Source organism: Lepisma saccharinum, chromosome 14, assembly GCF_977018435.1.
Source record: "Lepisma saccharinum chromosome 14, izLepSacc3.1, whole genome shotgun sequence".
NCBI lineage: Eukaryota > Metazoa > Arthropoda > Insecta > Zygentoma > Lepismatidae > Lepisma > Lepisma saccharinum.
Genome location: NC_139242.1, coordinates 71887679 through 71896044, shown reverse-complemented (window position 1 = coordinate 71896044; position 8366 = coordinate 71887679).

Sequence of the window (8366 nt, the reverse complement as noted above, 5' to 3'; positions counted from 1 at the left end):
ACAATTTAAAATAAAGAACAACTGGTTCCTTAGGCCCACCGAAAAGGGGGCCGGAGTATATGGGAATCAGAACCGTCCTTCCCTCTCGACTTCAGTTTTGTGAAGAAAATAGGGCAATTTAATTATTTCTTATTCATCATTGTCTTCAAACTTTTCTTCAGCACTTGAACCCACTCCTTCAAATACGTAGAATACGTATGACCGCTGATCTTGTATCGGACAAAACTGACCAAATACAGTAAGTACGAACCAAATGAAACAGTTCTGTTATCCGAGTCAATCGACAGTTTCGTAGAACGTTCAAAAGTGCTTAAAACATGTGAACGGATTTTTTTTGTTTGGGACGGGAAATTTTGAAAATCCCGACGTTCGGGACTGTCAATGTTCGAAATTTCCCGACACAATGGAAATATCGGATTCAATTAAGATTTATGATAGCTCTATCAAACAGAAACTATAATTTAGCAAATTTTCTGCTCTTTCAATTTGATTATCTTCAAATCCTCCTTGAAATAAGGCATGATTTACCACTTATTCTGTGTCATCTTATAATTTATTATCTTCACTTTTTGTGTACAATGCACCGTTTTCGAGATATTATATATATTTTTTTAATTTTCAAGTGAATTTTTGGTAGTAGACTCTTCAAAATCGAATTCGTCACATTTTTATTTACTATAGGAACAGTTCGTTTCATTTCTGTTGAAATTAGTTCTGCAGACAACATTATTTTTACTAAACCAAAAATCCGACAATTGAGCAGAGCTAGCCATCCAAATGGTGGAGCAGGTACACTCGCTCGTGCCTGCTATTTAGATAATCCCTTTGACAGAAGTAAACGTAGCTGACACGACGCTTCTCCACGAAGTTCGGAAAGGTGAAGCGCTGATAAGGCGAAATTCGAAATTACTATTGCGGGTCTAATCTAACCTGGCTTTATCTACGTCTTGTTCAGCAAGCCACGAGCGTTATCTCCTTGTCTGTACATTTATGCGTGACATGTTATTTTGCACGATTACCAGATAAGTGCGTACACAAATGTTCCGTCTCTGTTGAAGAAAGGAAGTCTCAATGCCACGTAGTGCACAGCTCTCAATTTTTAAAATTAAATTTGCATAACCTAGTATTGCCATTACAAACAGCAATATTCACAAAATAATTTTGAATTTGTAAAAAAATTGTCTATTTTCAAAATAATTTTACTATTTTTTTAAAAAATGTGCAATTTAGGAACTGATAAGTTCTCATTTTAAACAATTATTACTTCCTTATATTTTCCAAGAGCACAGATCAAGTGAGGTAATTAGAATCAAGTAGTGTACTAGGTTCACGATAGTTATGATTATTTTGGATAGAGAGATAACTAGACAAAATAAACTTTTTAGCAATTAGGAACGAGATTCTTTGAAGTACTGTAGCCCTTCCCAAAAAAAAATTGGGGAGTACAACCCCTGTAAACTCTCTCCCCGTTTTTGTGCCACTCCGCTTAGCTTTATGTATTAAAACGTGCAAAATTTATTTGAATATGAACTGCAGTGGCAAATTGTGAGCTAAAATTAGAACCATATGCGATTAGGCAGTTACATGAAAAATGTGCATTAAAAATGACAAGACCTGCATAGAAATATGCAAGAAAGTAGCATAACATTCTGTAAAAAGTACTTCAATAGATTCATTCGCGCAAATTGACACTCTTAACACTGTTAACACTGTTAAGCCTTGCATCCATGTTAATAAAACATTAAATACTGACCAAGACAGAATTTATAGTATAATATATATATACACTATAAAGGTAACGTTCAATCTATTGTGGATATTCGTCTGAAGAAGACCATGTTAGAGGGTGGAAACGTTACCTTTTTAGTGTATATATATTACTATACTATACTTAGGTAAATTCTGCCCTGGACAGTATTTTAATATTTTATTCACATCATGTTGTAAGCACAGTGAAGCTGACTGAATAAGAACCTCCGTGATGATAAAAGAATGTTGTGGCATTTATCTACTTTATACACTTCATGATAACACTGGTTATTTGATTCACTATATGCAACTGACCTTTCTGTATACTGTCAAAGGAAAAACAATTTATGTTAGGTTTCTTCTTAGGCATGTTCTTTTCAATTTCGATGTTTAACTGTTCTGTTTCGTATAACAATATGAATTCAGAATTTAAGATCACAGAAGTGTGCTTTATGCTTAATTTGCACAAGTACGAAGCTATCAAATAGTGAATAATATTACGATTTGCGCAAACATTATAAAAACTCGTATAGGCCAGCTAAATTTATTACGCTTATTATTGTAATAATGTTGTTCGAAAATTATATAATATTTTGTTTTGGAAATAGTTTTTTTAAAAACGAATTGACTTTAATTTAAATTTTCACGATTCTTTATTTACGAAGATGAGAGGAGAAGGTTAGAGGATGATATTTTTTGGAAGGCTCTCAAACGTCAACTTGCCTTGCACATCATGTATCTGAAAACTACATTCCTGCAAGGCTTACTATCCTCTGGCGCCATAACAATCCTGTGTGGTGGTCTATGTTTTGTGAGTTTGTGATTGTCTCTTCAGCGATTTCACATCATCAGCAATTAGCTAAATGTTATAAAGAGCGACAGACAGAAAAAAGAAAAAAGAAACTGGGCGCTCATCACAGAAGGTACTTTATCAGTGCTCTGAGAAAAGCTTATAAAATTAGTCTGACCAGATTCTCAAGGCGGAAAAACCAACACACTTCAGTTTATACTTCGCTTCAGCACTTGCTACCATTTAATGTTTTCAGTACAGCAGCTGGAAATCACACCAAGCGGACATATATATATATATATATATATATATATATATATATATATATATATATATATATATATATATATATATATATATATATGTATATATGAAACTACAAGATCATACTGTTTCAATCCATAAGCACAATTATATAAAGTAAATTTGGAATCTCTAATATTAAAAATAAGAAAATCAGCATTACACAAAAGATCAAATATAACAATAAAAAGTTTACAAATGCCCTAACCAATTTTTAATTTACATATAATTAAAATACATATAAACGGCTACAGCCGGATTGCGCACACTTTTCCGGTTTTATCAGTGGTATCTGATAAGCCGTTGACAAGCTGTCACAATGTACAGGATTGCGCACAAACAAATGAGGCGATGTTGTCAGATGTAAAATGTTCTCAAGCCGTTCTCACTTCTGTTGTGTTTGTTTGTGTGTGTGTGTGGACTTACACGTGTTTTTGCTGGAAGGGTAGGCATAGAGGATGAACCTGATTGGTGGACTAGAATGTAATGGTCGGTGTATCTCCGTATTTATAATGTAATGTTGTGATTGCCTTCTGACGCTGAAGAAAGGTGGATTTCTGATTAAGTGTTACTGAAAAAGGAGTTGCTTGTGTGATTAAGGATGGATTTAAGTATCGTCGATTTCGGGAGAATAAGAAGGGATTACAGTGACGGTAAGTGAATTAAGGTTTATTAATTACTTATTTGACGACGAAAAAGAGCATATAATAATTCTAACCTAACCTAACCTAATCTAAACATCAATAGTGACTTACTGTATTATGTAAATTGGTATGAAAATTGTATCTTGACTTGCTACATTTACTGGTCAAATTATATATTTTTTTATTTAATCCTTAAGAGATTTACTATTTTATTCCTAATTTCTCTCTCTTCTGTGAGAGTTTTGCGCACAGACTTTAAAGCTTTCAAAGTGGCAACGTTGGATGAAAATCTGTGCGCAAAACAGGTCAGTTAGATATGTGCGCAATTCTGGATGTACAGTGTGCGCAATTCTGGATCTAAAGTGTGCGCAATTCGGTTGCGGCGATATAAACGTCTAGATATAACAGTCTTGCACAACGTCCTAATATTACACGTAAGGCACAATTTGCTACATCTACTAGACAATGCTATAATCAATTTACTCAGAAAGTATTACGCATTTCGCTTCTGGGTTAAAAATCGGGACAAACAAGTGTCCCGAAGATATCTTTCAGGTCACCAGGTCGTCTGGTCGTCCTAATGATAAGTATGCAAATGTATAGATTGAACTTAACATTGCTCTTGAAAGAAAGGCATTGTTATATCTCAATCTTCTCACGAAATTGACTTTTTAGTTAACGTATCTCGTCGAGAAAACTCAAGGTAAGAGTTTCCCGAAGTACGGCTCCTTTTTGTTGACGCCATCAAAAGAAGGTTGCTTTTTTCCTATCTCGCAATTGGCCCAACCTCGTCGCTAATGTCGTGATCTTGATTGATTTCTCATTGTTAAGGTTACCAGGGAGAAGGAACAATTGATAAACGAGGACAACGTGCTTCTGTTTCCATGGAAACATTATACACTTGTGTGCATCCATCTTCGAGGCTGAAGATTCCGGCGTAACCAATGGGGTTAAGGAGGAAATGGTTCCATTCCGTCAGCCGAACCCAACAACTCCACACAAAGCGAGGAGATGAATGTGTGATTCTAATTCCAAGGCCTCCGAGTTATCTATCCAGAAAGATAACTTGAGTGAAAAGTTATCGAAGTTGAATGCATGGCAAAGATCTTTGCATCAAGAAATTCAAGAGAGGATTTCTAGCCAGAAGTAAAAGTTGTAACGAATCAAGAACTCAGAGCGAGAAATCTAGGAAGTCTAAGAAAAGACTCAGAGCAAAGAATAACAAACCATCTTTCAAGTACATACAATGTGCCGCCCTGCTTGTTAGTCAAGTCGTTATTTTGGAAGCAAAGGCATACCGAAAGGAGAAGTTGAAGCGATGCAGCTTCCAATACATAATGCACGAGCCAAAAATGAGAAAAAGTGGAGGGATATGTAAGAAAAGAGATATCTTAGAAAATATCAAATTAATAACTAAACATTTTTCTAGGACGGATATTTTCGACGTTCCCGAGTCAAGATTACTACGTCACGATATGCTCACTCTTCTTGCACGGTAGGGTTATGAGCAGGCACGAAGCCAGGGGGAGGGCTAAGGGGGCTGAATTCCCCCCCCCGAAATCCTATTAATATCTAATTTAAATAGTGTATAGTGGTAATTAATTTTACTTCCTTAGTTCCTTAGCAAGATTAAACATTGGATCGGAAAAAGTTTAGTGTATAATAGAACAAACCAGCTTATATTTTTATATACTACAATTTAATCCAAAGAATAAATGGATCCACAGCTCTCAAAATGTATAGTTTTCTTTGTGAGAGGTCACACAATATAAACTTTATGAGTAAAATTTGCCCTTAGCTTTTAAAGTCTTTTTTTAACGGAATATGTAAAAGTTAATAACAAAATACAATAATTATGAATTTCAGTACACTAACTGTACGAAATGTAAGAAAAATTATGTCACTCGTACGGTTGGTCGAGTAGCAAAGTCCCTCCATTTATATAATTATAATAATACTAACAATAAATTTGGATAAAAATTGTTTATTTTTAATAACTTATAATAGTTATTGTTGTAAAATGACAATTATAACCGTCGTAATAATAATTATTGTCATTATTATTTCTACTAATCAAGTTTTTCAATGGCCTGTCCCCCTCTACAAATATTTCTGGCAAGGCCTCTGCTGATAAGTGATGAGACCCCCCCCCCCCGGGCTTGGTTATGAGACTCTCCTTAAAATTATGGTTTCACTGGACCTTCTCAAGTCGTGATGGCAAAAATGAAAACGTAATCTCTTACCTTAAACCCAAGGTTTATTGAAGTTTAATCAACAAATCTCAGTAATACAGAACAATGTCGCTATTATCATCCAAGACACTAGGAGCTTTGAAAATTGTCTCTATGTAACACACTTCGACTTAGCGTATATCTGGAAACCGGAAATAGGATCAGCTTCCGGTGCATATGCCCAGGGATCCTAGACAACTCCGCTGTCGGCACATCAAAGACTTTTCATCAAAATGATATTGCATTAGATTGAGATCCATATTTTTATCTATTTGTGTCAAATGAGCAAGTATTGCTACAAAACTAATTTAAATACAAAGATAAAATGCCCTTATTGAAATTAATTTAAAAATAAATGTCTGTATCTCACTGACAAACAGTCCGATTTTGATAAAATTTGCGGCATTTAAAAGATAAAATTTAGTTCTTTGTATTACGTATAGTAACGCTATCGATTGGATGCAATCACAAATAACAGAAGAGGCAATGGACTTATCTTTCAGTACTATTCTCTCCATATATAAAAGAGCTCATATACCCAACTCGACTAATTCTTTCTTCAAATGCCAGCTCTTATGGCGAAAGAATCAGACCTAGCTCACCAAATTCTTTCTTCAAATATGAAGCTTCCTGGTAGATCTAATGTCCTCAGATAAAATGTTTATCTTCCTGTCTCCTTGCTGTTTGGAGATGGCAGTGTTTAGATTTTTGACAATCACAGGTAGGGTTGGTAAAATTTCTGTTTCTTATGAAAGAAACAGAACAAACAGTTTATTTTGTTTTAAATGTTTTAAACAGTGTTTTAAACAAATAAAACGTTTAAAACATAATGCCAAGAAGACTTATTTTCTAATAATAATGATTAAAAAGAATCTTTTAATCATCCAAGGATGGACTGTGTTCCTATTATATAGTAAACGCTTGACTAACTTCCTAAAATACATATTTATGTTACGCTCTTCAAGAAGCTTCAACTAATCCACAATTGCCAGGTCCCACTCAGTCTACTTAGTAGCTACTCTATTTTTTTAAAATGTATATGCAACTAAATATTGAGATTGAGAACTATATGCAGTGTGTTAAGTGAGGAACAAAACTGTTTCATCTAAATAGCATACAATTTTAAAAATGTTTTAAACACTTGTAAGAAAAAAACATAGCCAGGTGTTTTTTTTTTAAAGTAGCCCACGAGTATTCATCACGATATGTTTCTTTGTTAATTGATGTACATTTTCGGTCACTGAACAGATTTCTATGCACAATAAACAAAATGACACCGATTGAATGAAAAGGCATAGTTACAGACCACGCAAATATCCACAAACTATCAAACATCAAGTATCAAAATGTGTTTTAAATGAAAAAACATGTTTAAAACACTTTGTTTTAAACATTTGTGAAGAAACAAAGCCGTGTGTTTTAAACGTTTAAAACACTTTTGTTTTAAATATGTCAACCCTAGGTTTCTTACGCTGTCTCTGATCTTATTACATTTTTAATGTGTTGTGTTTGTCTTGTACAGGTCTTGTTAAAAACCTTGCCGTTTTTAATGCAACTCAAGGGGCTTCTACATTTCCTTTCTATTTGACTTTTAGGTAGGAATTTTAAAGGGTTCGAAGTTCGAATGGTGCAGAATAGCCATATCAAGTTCTCCCAATTCTTACTTCAAATTTCACTTAGGGCTGCTTTAGACGAAAGCATTTTCCTTAGCAGTTGTCTTAACATTTATGCCATTACCAAAATGTAAAGTGAAAAATCTTAAGTTTAGTAACCATCCTAATTCCGCAGTATTTTTTGTAGCATAACCAATCAGAAGCGATATCTCTGTCACGAGTGCAGGTGGAATGGCGGCCGAGTGAATTGTAAACAATGCACACTTCACATTTTTAAAAGCCAATAACTATTGAACCGAGAGGAATAACGCTTCCTACAAAAAAGGTATTAGGTACAAATCGATGGCACTGCTTAAATACATACTTTGTACATACTATATATACACATATGGAAGAATAAATTAGTTTCAATTGCAAACACCAAGTAGTGGCTCATCTCGTATGCCTTTCGTGTTAACGTTCTCTGCACGCTTCAAATCGCGATCGCAAATACTAACCGGAATGTTACAGGAAATGCTTCCGTGTAAAGTATTGTCTGCTATAAAAATGCTGAAAGATTTATGGAAGCATTTATGCTATGATTCCGTCTAAAGCGGCCTTTATCGACGAAAGTTTTCAAGATTCAGTTCACCAGATTCTTGCTTGAAATTGAATCCCTTCTGATGGAACTCTCACATCCAGTTCGTCAATTTTTCTTCAACATCTCAGCCCTAACAAATCTCCGAAATAGGCTAGCAATGCCCAAATCTCCCGACAGAACTCCAATTTGAGTTGGCCAGACTCATCTCTCCAGGACAATGTTCTTGAGAAATCCCTGTCATGATCGGTTGTAGGCAGTTGTTACATGTCCGAATCGCCTTTCAAACCCAAATTATTGTATCCATGGCACATAGTGACACGTACGTACATTTTACAGTCACGGGGATTTCTGAATTGTAACGAACCGATTGATTTTCAATGGAAACAATACAACCTTTAAATGCCCGTGGCTGTACATCACCACACTGGCTTCCCCGGCCTAGATCCACATTGCATA